General features: G+C 33.3%; 1 protein-coding gene across 4 annotated transcripts in view; it reads left to right on the top strand.

Annotated features, from left to right (window-relative positions):
* PHF14 (PHD finger protein 14) overlaps positions 1 to 14,474 on the top strand; it is a 208,379-nt gene that overhangs the window by 129,944 nt on the left and 63,961 nt on the right. The window lies entirely within an intron of this gene.

Raw genomic sequence — 14,474 nt, forward strand, 5'->3', positions numbered from 1 at the left:
CATATATTTTCTCTATGAAATATTTTAGCTCTTTCATGTATTCTGTATATTACTGTAGCATGTTAAATAGTTCTCTAGTAGCCAGTCAGCCTCTGCTAATTTACTACCCCTAGGGAATAACCAATAAAATCCAATTCAGTTTTACAGATGACTCATCTTAAGATATAGTAGGTATATTGTGAATGTTCTATAAGGTTTGCTCTTTGAGAAAACTAGTTTTTATATCCTAAATATTTTTTCTGGTAATTATTTTAGATAAGTAGAATGGATGAAATATCTAATAAAGTTGTTTCGTAGTTTATCTCCAATAATAAACTATTGAAATCTTTTTTTTTTTTTTTTTTTTTTTTTTTTTGTGTTACGCGGGCCTCTCACTGCCGTGGCCTCTCCCGTTGCGGAGCACAGGCTCCCGACGCGCAGGCCCAGCAGCCATGGCTCACGGGCCCAGCCGCTCCGTGGCATGTGGGATCTTCCCAGACCGGGGCACGAACCCACGTCCTCTGCATCGGCAGGCGGACTCCCAACCACTGCGCCACCAGGGAAGCCCAAACTATTGAAATCTTTTGAATATCAATCTTATAACCTTAAATTGTGATGATTGACATTTTAAGATTATTATATGCTTCTTTTAAGTGTGTGAGTAAATAGCTGGACACCTGATGCTTTGACTTATTTGACAGAAATATTAAATATATTTGAACTAAGACAATATGGTCACCTGTGGGTTAATCAAATTATTCTTCTTTTAATAGACAACAGAAGTTATTATAATGTGGACCTCAAGCCATCTCTCCTAAATGCCACTTAAGTGCATTTGTTTTTCCTAGAGTGAATTAAAATTGGTACTGAATTCCTGTCTGATCATGGAATCAAAAATATTCTTTTTATCAGTTAAAATGATTTATTCCAGCTTACCACAGAAGCCATCTGTAAAGTTTATTTATTAAAAACTGCAGAAAAGCATTTGGCTATAGGAAAAAAAAAGCTATTTAAAGGGTTTTTTAAATAACCAAATTTATTAAAAATTTTACACATCTGTATAATGATTATTAATATAGAATCTTATGCATTTTATTTAATAATCAAGCATTTTTGCTCAAGGTTTTAAACTATACAATATCAAGAATTATTTTACAGTTATTTTATTAAGACCCAGATTTAAGAGGGAGCATATTTAATATCAAAAACTTTTATTACATAATTAAAAAATGTTTTCCAGAAATTGTATTTAAATGAGAAAAAATGGTGTACTATAGATTTTAAATAGTTGTCTTATGGGACTCTTTATGGTATAATATAATTTTTCTAAGTGTGTTTTTTGTTTGGGGTTTTCTTCTACCCTCAAAAAGCAATTAGGAAAGCAATTTTTGAAAAAAAGATTTATTGCATTTATAAATAAGCCTTTTTGTGTACATTCTTTTGAAAAGGTTTTGTACTACTGTAAATATGTAGCATTATATTAACTGCAGAGTGCCTTTGTTAAGTTATATAGTAATTTTGTTAATGAACATTGAAAATGCAAGAGGACATTTCACATATGTTGGGAATATACAAAATGAGTATTTTGTAAGTGCAGTAGGTGCATGCCAGTAGCCATTGAGATGTTCTTGTATTTTGCTTTTCCCTGTCTACCAGAGAATAAGATCTTTGGACTCAGAATGGAAATCCATTAGGAAGGCACATTGTTAGAAAAGTTGCATTGTACTCTGTTTGACTTGTGATTGAATGAATCCCAGATATAAACAGCCAAGACTTTTAAAATATCCAAATATGGTATCTGACGAATGTCACAGCAGTTTATTGTAAGGATTACAGCAGTGAAATGGATTTGTATTTTTATCATATCAAGATGAATATTACATACTTCTTTTTTCTAATGAAAAATTAAGCTTAATATAATAGTTAAGCTGAAAGTTAAGGAAAATTAATTCATTCCCTTGAATACTTGTGTTACATCAACTCTGTTTTGCTCCCTTTGAAAACTTTATTCCTGAAAAGTAAATTTCTGTTTACATTTTCTCTTGTAAGGTGTTTGCTAGTATTGGGTCCCAAGAAGAAAACATTGATAGATAATGTCATGCTTTATAATTCAGTAAATTGCTGCAGAAGCTTTTAAATTCAGAAAGCAGTATATTATTGATACCTGAGTCAAGAAAATTAGTATCATTTTGGGGCCTGAAAGAAATCCACAATAAAAGTTAATATATTTTGCTTGTCCTTCATTCTGCTGTATTTGCTTTGGTGGAATGGTATTTTTTAGGTAATACTAAGTATATTTGCCATGTTCATTTATTTTAATAGTATGAAAAGCTAAGGTAGAAGTAGTTATTTCCAGGAGAAAGGAATCAGTTGCCAATAAACTTAGTTGGGGAAAAGTGAATATAAAATTGTTATAGCCATAAAATATATATCCAACTTTCTTTCTTTATGGTAGTCAGGATTATTAAGTCCAAGAAGTCTTAACTTTTATTATAAAAATTTGACTCCCAAGTAATAAATTATTTATTTTGCTTAGAATTTTACATTATATATGGTATGGGTGTGTAGTTGAAAATGTGCTTGAAAATGCATTGCACTTTAAATATTATTTAACTGTTGACATTGTCTCCAAATTTTGCATACCACGGGAAACTCTAAAATATTGCCACGTATACTCTGAGCAGCATAATGTATTGATATATGACTTTGTCTTTCAAGTAATGGTTTTTTTGCTGTGACCTTTATGAGAGCAAAAATCTTCTGTCGCTAATCCTGCCTATTGCTTTTAATTATAGAAAGTATAGAAATTTCACAAAAGTCTAACAAGATTCATCATATCTCAATCCATATTAAGCTTTAGCTCATGAAAGATAAAATATACTATATTAAATTAATAATATACAATTAATGATAAATTAATGATATTTATTTCATAACAATTTAACAGTAGAATGATATTTTAATTGAGATATAATTGACTTATTATGTTAGTTTCAGATATACAACATAATGATTCAATATTTGTATATAGAATGACTTTTATTCTACCCAGACCCACAAAGTATGGCACGATAAGACCTTCTCTGCGTTATCAATCCTTCATAAACCTAGGTAGTCACTTTAGGTTTCATGAAAAATGACCAGCTACATGGATTCAGATATATACATTACATGTAACACACACAGAGACACAAATCTACACACATACAAACACATGCACAAAATATACTTTCTCCCATAGGCTATGCTTCAAAGATACTTGACTAAGGCAGCAGCTATCCAAGACAGTGTGCTGTTTTTATTCAGTGGGGCTAGTTCATTGCTACTGATCACCATGCATTAGGTTTTTTTCTCTTGCTCTTTACTGTGTTGTGAAAATACTGTTACAAATGAATGCTATATGCCTGGAAAAGCAATGTATTTTACTCTTTCTCCTCCACCTCACCCATCTTTTATTTTTTCTTTCATCTTTACTATCATCCATTCTCCCAAGCCAAATACCTGGAATCATCTTCAAGTCTTCTTCATCCTGTCCCAAATAGAAAATCACTTGCTGAGTCCTGTAAAAGTGTTCTTCCTTAAATATTTCTCCGGTTTACTCTTTGCTCCTTTTCTCCACTGTTACTGCCTTGATTCGGTGCCTCACCTTTTCCTCATTCTACCAGTTCCTCCTATTTTAGAGGCTATCTAAATAAGTCTACCAGACTCTTCACTAGGTTCCTTCAAAATGAAGTGTTTGTACCTCAGGAGATAGACAAATGACTAATTAAATTAATTCTATATAGCATCCCATTTTAATATCTGTGTCTGAGTGTGTTTTCTAATGTAACAGGTTACTGCTGTAGAATAGGTATATAACTTCACACATATATACTTATTAAGGTATGTATTTAAAATATTTTAGTATTGGGGTACATCAACAACAGTGTTTGGAGATCATAGTCCCACACTGCTACTAGAGTAATCTTCCTGAAAGTCTTTTTGACACACCACTGCTTTACATTTGTCAGTGTTTTCTCATCCTCCTACATATCCAGAATATAACTGACAAAATCAGGAAATTAACACTGATACACTGTTACTGTCTAATCCTCAGACCTCATTCAAGGTTTGCTATTTGTCCCAGTAACGTCCTTAATAGCAAAATGATCCAATACAGAATCATTCATTGCATTTAATTTTTATGTTTCTTCAGTCTTTAATCTGGAAAGTCCCTTAGTCTTTCCTTGACTGTCATTTCTTTGCCACTTTTGAAGATTACAGGGCACTTATTTTGTATAATGTCTTTTACTTTGCATTTTTATGATCTTTTCTTGTGGTTAGATTTATTTTATGCATCTCTGATAAAAATACCACAGATGTGATGCAGTATGCATTCTATCAGGTGACACATGATTTCAATATGAACCATAAATGGTGATGTTAACTTTAATCACTTGACTGAGGAGTTCTCTGCAAGTCTTCTCCATTCTCTTCCCCTTTCTAATTAATAAATAATTTGTAGGGAAGAACCTTGAGACTGTGTAAATATCCTATTCCTTATCAGACTTTCATTTTCTGTTTTCAGTGGTTTATATTTGTTATAATCATTATTTATTTTGATGTTTGAATTGTCTCAAATTTGGCTAATGAGAGCCACTTCAGGCTGGCTTCTGTGTTCTTTTCATATGGATCCCAGAAATCTTTGAGTGCTTCCTTACTAAAGGTGTTCTAGGCTCAACTTGTTCTTTCCCTTCCCCTACTCCTGGAACCAGTGATTTCTCCAAGGAGCTCTGCTTCCCTTTTAGTGGAAAATGGTATTTAGAAACTAAGATCATGGTACTAGATGTACTCATTGTTACTGGGATGTTGCTTCTCTTAGGTCTTCTCAGTAGACATAGCCAAGGACTAGATGTATGTATGTACATTCGTAGACATACACATTTACTTTTCTTTGTCTTCATGGATATTGGAAACCATTCTGGTTTTTTCCCTTTTCATATTTATAACTCCCTCACAGAAAACTGGCTCCCATTATCCTTGATATATATTAGAAGATTAATCCCCTGACGTAAAACTAATCTCCTATCACCCTCCATTCCCCTGCTGCATGGACACTTTCTTTGCTTGCCATAACCTGAAGGCTTTTAGATTGAATTGTTCAGGAAGGAGGGGAGAGAGAGGGATTGAAGACAGACATTTTTATTTTTTACAAGCTTCTAAAATTATTTTAATGAGTGGTCAGGAATAAGAACCATTGTTTTATGTATTTTTAAAATTGTTCAGTTATTAAAAAGTTTTTAAGCTAAAAATGAATGTTTTTGCAATTTTAAAGCAAATATGCACAAGATTTCAACAAACTGATACTTTAAAATTATGTTGTATACTTAAATATAAGATATAGACTTAATATTATATTTGTTTTAAATTTTTATTTTATTTTGGAGTAGAGTTGATAAACAATGTTGTGTTAGTTTCAGGTGTAGGGCAAAGTAATTCAGTTATTCATATACATGTATTTATTCTTTTAAAAATTCTTTGCCCATTTAGGTTACTAGAGTATTGAGCAGAGTTCCCTGTGCTATACAGTAGGTCCTTGTTGGTTGTCTATTTTAAATATAGCAGTGTGTACATATCAATCCCAAAGTCCCTAACTATCCCTTCCCCCAGCCCTTCCCCCCGGTAACCATAAGTCCGTTCTCTGAGTCTGTTTCTATTTTGTAAATAAGTTTGTTTGTATCCATTTTTTTTTAGATTTTGCATATAAGTGATATCATATGATATTTGTCCTTCTCTGTCTGACTTACTTCACTTAATACGATAATCTTCAGGTCCATCCATGTTGCTGCAAATGGCATTTGTTTTTCTCTTTCTGACTTACTTCACTCTGTATGACAGCCTCTAGGTCCATCCACCTCACTACAAATAATTCAATTTCATATTTTTATGGCTTAGTAATATTCCATTGTATATATTCACCACATCTTCTTTATCCATTCCTCTGTCGATGGACATTTAGGTTGCTTCCATTTCTTGGCTATCCTAAATAGTGCAGCAATGAACATTGGGGTGCATATATCTTTTTGAATTATAGTTTTGTCTGGATATATGCCCAGGAGTGAGATTTCTGGATCATATGGTAATTCTATTTTTAGTTTTCTGAGAAACCTCTGTACTGTTTTCCATAGAGTTTGTACCAATTTACATTCCCACCAACAGTGTAGGAGGATTCCCTTTTCTCCACACCTACTCCAGCATTCGTTATTTGTAGACTTTTTAAAAATAAACGTACGTATTTATTTGTTTTTGGCTGCATTGGGTCTTCATTTCTGTATGTGGGCTTTCTCTAGTTGTGGCAGGTGGGGGCTACTCTTCATTGTGGTGAGCAGGCTTCTCATTGCAATGGCTTCTCTTGTTGCAGAGCATGGGCTGTAGGCATGCGGGCTTCAGTAGTTGTGGCTCATGGGCTCTAGAGTGCAGCCTCAGTAGTTGTGGCACATGGGCTTAGTTGTTCCGTAGCATGTGAGATCTTCCCAGACCAAGGCTTGAACCCGTGTCCCCTGCATTGACAGGTGATTCTTAACCGCTTCGCCACCAGGGAAGTCCCTGTTATTTGTAGAGTTTTTAATGATGGCCATACTGACTGGTGTGTGGTGGTACCTCATTGTACTTTTGATGTGGATTTCTCTAATAATTAGTGATGTTGAGCATCTTTTCATGTGCCTAGTGGCCATGTGTATGTTTTCTTGGAGAACTGTCTATTTACATATTCTGCCTGTTATTTCGATTGGGTTGTTGTTTTTTGATATTCAACTGCATGAACTATTTGTAAATTTTGGAGATTAATCCCTTGTCAATCTCATTGTTTGCAAATATTTTCTCCCATTCTGTGGGTTTTGTTATTTTGTTTATGGTTTCCTTTGATGTGCAAAAGATTTGAGTTTGATTAGGTTCTATTTGTTTATTTTCATTTTTATTTCCCTTACTCTAGGAGAGACGAATCAAAAAAGATATTGCTTTGATTTATGTCAAAGAGTGTCTGCCTATATTATCCTCTAAGAGTTTTGTAGCATCTGGTCTTACATTTAGGTCTTTAATGCATTTGGAGTTTATTTTTGTGTATGGTATTAAAGAATATTATAATTTCATTTGTTTACATGTATCTCTTCAGTTTTCCCAGCACCACTTACTGAAAAGGCTGTTTTTTCTCCATTGTATGGTCTTGCCTCCTTTGTCTTAGATTAAGTGACCATAGATGCTTGGGTTTACTTCTGGGCTTTCTATCCTGTTCCATTGATCTATATTTCTGTTTTTGTGCCAGTACCATACTGTTTTGATGACTGTAGCTTTGTAGTATAGTCTGCAGTCAGGTAGCCAGATTCCACTAGCTCCATTTTTCTTTCTGAAGATTGCCTTGTCTCTTTGGGGTCTTTTGTGTTTCCATACAAATTGTAAAAAAAATTTTGTTCTAGTTCTGTGAAAAATGGCATTGGTAATTTGATAGGGATTGCACTGAATCTGTAGATTGCCTTGGGTAGTATAGCCATTTTGGCAGTAATGATTCTTCCAATCCAAGAACACAGTATATCTTTCCATCTGTTTGTGTCATCTTTGATTTCTTTCATCAGCATCTTATAGTTTTCAGAGTACAGAACTTTCGCTTCCTTTTGTAGGTTTCTTCCTAGGTATTTTATTCTTTTTGATGTGACTATAAATGGGATTGTTTCTTTAATTTCTTTCTGATCTTTTGTTGTTAGTGTATAGAAATGCAACAGATTTCTGTGTGTTAATTTTGTATCCTGCAACTGTACCAAATTCATTGATGAGCTCTAGTAGTTTTCTGGTAGCATCTTTATGATTTTCTATGTATAGTGTCATGTCATCTGCAAACAGTGACAGTTTTACTTCTTCTTTTCCAATTTGGATTCCCTTTATTTCTTTTTCTTCTCTGATTGCCATAGCTAGGACTTCCAAAACTATGTTGAATAAAAGTGGCAAGAGTGGAAATCCTTGTCTTGTTCCTGATCTTAGAGAAAATGCTTTCAGCTTTTCACCGTTGAGTATGATGTTAGCTGTAGTTTGTCATATATGGCCTTTATTACGTTGAGGTATGTTTCCTCTATGCCCACTTCCTGGAGAGTTTTTATCCTAAATCAGTGTTGAATTTTGTCAGATTTTTCTGCATTTATTGAGATGGTCATGTGGTTTTTATTCTTAAATTTGTTGATGTGGTATATCACACTGATTGATTTACAGACATTGACAAATCCTTGCATCCCTGGGATAAATCCCACTTGATTATGGTGTATGATCCTTTTAATGTATTGTTGGATTTGGTTTGCTAGTATTTTGTTGAGGATTTTTGCATCTACATTCATCAGTGATATTGGCCTGTAATTTTCTTTGTGTGTGTGGGTGGTATCTTTTTCTGGTTTTGGTATCAGGGTGGTGGTGGCCTCATAGAATTAGTTTGGGAGTGTTCCTTCCTCTGAGACTTTTTGGAATAGTTTGAGAAGCATAGGCATTAACTCTTCTCTAAATGTTTGATAGAATTTGCCTGTAAAGCCATCTGGTCCTGGACTTTTGTTTGTTGGGAGGTTTTAATCCCGGTTTCAATTTCAGTACTTGTGATTGGTCTGTTCATATTTTCTATTTCTTCCTGGTTTAGTCTTGGGAGATTGTACCTTTCTAAGAATTTGTCCCTTTTATTAGCATAGAGTTGCTTGTAGTAGTCTTTTGTGATCCTTTATCTTTCTCTGTTGTCCGTTGTAACTTCTTGTTTCTAATTTTATTGATCTGAGCCCTCTCCCTATTTTTCTGTATTAATATAGGGCACAGTTCACTATTCTCTTTTTTCTAGGGTATACTTGATATAGACCTGAACATCTTCTGTGTACTGAAACACCCCAAATGAAGATAACTTCTTTTGGCATGGTTAAATGAACAGGTATTACTATAAATATTTCTTTTAAAAGGACATCATCCAAGTGATATATATTCACAGGTGCCACTGAGAATTTAAATATACATCATATACTTTACAGTGACTGTGCCAGTTATGATCCTAGCTTTTCGTCCCTGTTCATGTTCTGTTTTGTGAAAAGCCAGAAGGTGTACATGACAGGTCATTGTCTGAATACTACAAGATGAGCTATCTTAGCTTGGAGACCTCCATTTGGTTCACTCTTATTTGATCTTTCTAGTATAGTACTCTTTTTGAGTGGTAATAAGTTGACTTCATATGCATGAAGATCTCATCTAAATTCTTATGGAAGATTTTCTGGCACTACAAATGTATGACACACCAGCTCAGGCAAGTGTGGTACTTTTTGGTAATCATTTGTATTAGAAATCCCTGAGTAGGGAAGTCTGATTTTAAAAATTTTTTTTTCTATTTTTCCAACTTTTTTTGCATTGAGCAACTAGAATTCTGTAACTGAAATGCTTGTGTCAAATGACATATATAAATACTTACTATCGAGCAAAATAGTCATTGAGAATTTTGCCTCTTTAAAAACTGAACAGAACAATCTCTCCAAGGAGTATGTTGCCACAATATTAAACAAGCACATTTAATTGAACCTGGTGATACTGGAAATTAAATGTCTGAGTTTTATATATTATGAAGATTTATAAAAAATATAAAATTAAAATGAATTATCCTTTAAAGTTCTTTTAAATTTGAATCATATAACTGACCCATAAAAAAGGACTTTTTAATAATTTGACCTCTGGGATTTTATCTGGCATTAGGTTAGATTTTAAGTTTCTAAATTTAGCACAGTTGACAGATAAGTCATTTCCAGGTAAAACTTATACCACTTAACTGTCTTAATTCAGTATTCTTCTAGGACTTGTGTGACATTAGAGGTTATAACAATATGTTTTATCAAGCTTTACTGAGTTTTTTGATTTGCCTTTTTACTGATACAGTTATGTGAAGTCTGGAAGAAAGTTGTTTATACAGTATCCTAAATTAGAATCCCATAGGAAAATCTTTGGTAGTTTGTAGACTTACGAAAAGTCTGAGAATTAAAACTATGGTGTGGTTATCCTTGATGATAGCTATAGTTAAATATTTAAACTTTAGATTTCATCTTTGCTTTACACCATAGGTGTAAAGCCCAAACACTTCCAGGTGATCTTGTACCTTATCCTAGGCCAAGTCTGGCTGTTGCTGGTTACTCTAGTACTTTTCCTGGCAGGCAAAATTGTTTTTATAAATGTCTTTTAAGTCTTAATTTCTAATAGAGTGCTGTACTTTGAGACTAGTAACAGTGTTTTGTGAATTCAATAAAAAGTAATAGCCATTAACAATTCTACTAACTATAGATGCTACTGTGCTTTAAAAAAAAATAAAGTGTTATTTGTTTAAATTGAACGTTTATGTACTGAACTGAACTTTTTATTTGTCATTATTGCCTGCTCAAAAAAGTTGTTTACTTGATTGTCCTAGACATGTTTCTGAACCCTGTCTCTAGGTAATATTTTTGCCAAGTCGCAATTTTCAACAAAACATTGTTTATGGTTGTTCTTTATAACAGAATTGGAATCTACACTGATCTGTTAGTTCTTTAACCTAGGGTAATTTTCATGGGGACTGTGCAATACACATTAAGCACACTGGTATACTGCAATAAGTCATGGTCAGGTATTCCTTAAGAATCTTTTCAAAAACAGGATTTCTTTCCTCCAGATAAAATTTGTTAGTGTTTATGATGTCCATTTTTATATATCTCAGAATATTTATAGAGAAAGAAAATGATTAGAACCTCTAAAATTATACAGATGTTTTCTGTATTAATATTTTGAAAAAAATGGAAAGACTACATCATCTTTTAAGTTACACTTTCTACAAACTGTGAAAACCAAGCCATTTTCTAATTCAGATGGCATGTGGGCTTGATGTGTTTACATAGCGTGCTGTAAACCATGCTGTGGAATACCATATGATGAGAAACTGAATCATAACTGAGATAAATAATCAAAGTACCGTAGGGTGCCATATATAGGACTACCTTTTAGAGCTCACTAACTTCATACTATCCTTTGGTTTAAAAAATTTATCTTTTTATTTTTATTTTGGAGAAAAAGTTACCTACTAAAAATTTGATGGCTAAGCTGAAGGATATTTCATTACAGCTTTTAAAAAGTTAATAAGAATATTTTTACCTTATTAACCCAACATTTGACATACTAATTTGGGGTTATATAATATACCAAGAAGGAATGTAGAATATATTATTTATGTAAACATTATTTTTAGTATTCATATGTAATGTGAATGTGAGAGACATTGTTCATTGCAGAGATGGTCTTAGTTGAATTAAGTGAGCCCATTCCCAGAGCTGTGAAAGTAACACCTGAATGATAGGAATGACTTAAATCCTAGCTTCAAAAAACAGAGTGAGAGTTCATGTATTCTAGATGTAGATACAGTTAGATAGTTACTTCTAATTTTAACATTTAGTTTTACTATTTCATCATTTTGTAGAATTACTTATCTCTTAAAAAATTGTCTTTCTGACCTATGTATTGTGGTTTAAGAAGTACCCTTTTGCTAAAACTTAGTCTTCTTTAAATCTAAGCTAAGAAAATTAGAAGTATGAACTCAGTTAATGAAATTGAGTTCGGAAATCAAATATATTTAAGCATTCTAGTCTTGATTTTCTGATAGAATCTTATCAAGGTTAATAAGAAAATACAGATTACGAGTTAGTGTGTTATGCTATGTTACATTTTAAGACACTCATTTTTTGACATCTCTCAAATTAGGATGTGTGTATCTATAAGTAATTTATTTCTTTGTGATAATATTTCTTTTTTCCATAAAATTTGCCATTAAATTTATGGAGTTATAATCTGAGGCATTGTTGAGTAAGAATATTGAGTAATTTAAAATGCACAGAAAGTCAAAGTATGCAGTGTGATGCAGAGGAAAGAGCTTTATGAGCTTTGAAAAAGAAGCAAACTGAGTTCAGATATTAACCATTTACAATGTTTGTGACTTTCAGCAAGTTGCTTCACTTCAGTGAGTTTCAGGTTGCTCATTTGTGAAAGGTTTAATGGCAATATTTAGAATAATAGAGGCACTCAGTAAATGACACATCTTATTCTTAAAAATAAACAATCATTGGGCTTCCCTGGTGGCGCAGTGTTTAAGAATCTGCCTGCCAATGCAGGGGACACGGGTTCAAGCCCTGGCCTGGGAAGATCCCACATGCGGCGGCAGAGCAACTAAGCCAGCGAGCCACAACTACTGAAGCCCGCACGCCTAGAGCCCGTGCTCCGCAACAAGAGTTGCCATGACAATGAGAAGCCCACACAGTGCAACTAAGAGTAGCCCCCATTCACCGCAACTAGAGAAAACCCACGCGCAACAACGAAGACACAACACAGGCAAAAAAAATTAATAAATTAATTAAGTAAAAAAATAAATAAGCAATAATTTTAGCCACAGAGAGGAGAGTTCAAAATCAGTGATAATGTTCTGATTTTTCAAATGTAAAAAACGTTTTTTAAAAGGAATCTGAAGAACAGTTTTCTGTGTTTTATTTTTTATCTTCACACATACCAAGTAAAAATCTTTCTTGTCTCTTTCAGAGTTTCACACTAAATAGAGTAAGGTCATGTCTAACTTTTTCATTCACGAAAAGGTCCATTTGTTTTAATTTCTTGCTAGAGCTTAAGAGGCATTGAAAGCTATTTTTATATTTAATCTATTTTTAAACTAAGGCACTTATAGCTCTCCAAACTTTTAAAATTATATACTATTCTATAAGGTATTTCTTCTAAATTTATTGTATAACATTAGCAAATAGTTGGTATTTTTTATATTGATGGCAATGACTGTTTCGCATTAAATATAGAATTATGGTGCTCTGTGAATTGCACTCATCATATACTAATGTGTTTATTTTGTAAGTAGAAGGAATGATATTTAGAAAGTAAAGGTTTACTATTGCATTTAAACCACTGGCTCTACCAAGTATTGACTAATAGGAAAAGACATAACTGATACAGGCAAAATTTCCCTTGTAGGGAAGGAAACTCGTTTTTAACTGCAGACATTATTTTAATAGGTGAAGAAATATCAAAGAAACTTCCCATCGACAGGAGGGGTATTATTTCTGTGTCAAGGTCATGAAAACTGTAAACTTGAAACTGAAATGAAAATAAAAAGTTAATAAAATTTAAAAGTAGTGAACCACGAAAGACAGCTTTGAGATAACTTATGAATTCACTTTGTCAACGTATATACAGTTTTTGATAACAGAAGATTCATCAAGCCTAACAAATAGCTTTTAGAGAATAGGCATATACATATAAGCAACACATCCTTTTATTGTATAAACGTTTAAATACTTTTAAGGATGGAAATGTGGGAAGTTACAGGCTAGCACTTTTACATTCCTGTGGAATTTGGAAATTAAGGTAATTAGCTCTTAGGGCATACTGTGTAAATACATTTAGAATGCCATAAAATGATTAAGTGCCTTCAGTATGTCTTACAAGCATTTGTGCTAAGAGGAATCCTCATTCTTAAGTAAATAAGGAAATATGTACTCATTCTCAGGTGCTACTAATATCTTTCTTTTAAAAACGTAGAATCTCAATATGTGCTTTATATGTAAGAGTTAAAGGGCAGTGATTTATACATGTAAATTCTTTAGAACCCTATCTTTACACCCCATACCTCTCTCTCTGCCACCTGCTCCCTTGATTCCCAGTGGAAGAAACCATTAATAATGTACTTCCTTAATCATAGCATATATATTTCTCTGTTTGTTTATGTTACTTTAAAATTGGAATATCCCTTTCTGGGAATATTAAATATGCTGTTCTTAACATATTTTCTGCTGGTAAAATGCTAAGTAAGGCAGATTATAAGACTGTGGTTCACACTATTCTCCCACTGCCCCATAGCCCCAGCTTAGTCCAGTCCTGTTCTATGTTAAATTGTTAGCTTCAGTTCTTATTTTGACAGGACCGTATGAACTACCTGTAACTAACTTTAATAGGTTAGGTGAACACCACTTTATTTCTCCTTGTGCTTTATTTATCAAAAAAATGTTTTTGATCTTCTGATTTACATCATAGTTTGAGATTTTCATCACTTGTCAATCTACATAGCCCAAATTTCTGTGATTGCTCCTCAAAGTATAGTCTACAAACCACCTGCACTAGGATTGTCCAGAGTAGTTCTGTTAAGTAGGCAGCTTGGAAGGCCCATGAAGATCTGCTAAATCAGTATCTCTAGACTGGTACCCAGGAATCAGCATTATTATAAGCACCACAGGTGACAATTATGCTTATTAACATTAAAGAACCACTTCTGTGACCCTCATCTCTGTTAAATTCCTTACATACAGTTTTGTCTCTAACTGAAGTATTCACTTATTGTAACTGCAGAATATCATTCACTCTCAGACTTTACTCTTCTCTAATAGGACTTTCTTTCAACCCCACAGGCAGGTTCAAGGTAGGTTGATGACATCTGACTCAGGTTCAGTACC

Source organism: Phocoena sinus, chromosome 9 (assembly GCF_008692025.1).
Source record: "Phocoena sinus isolate mPhoSin1 chromosome 9, mPhoSin1.pri, whole genome shotgun sequence".
In the NCBI taxonomy this organism is placed as follows: domain Eukaryota; kingdom Metazoa; phylum Chordata; class Mammalia; order Artiodactyla; family Phocoenidae; genus Phocoena; species Phocoena sinus.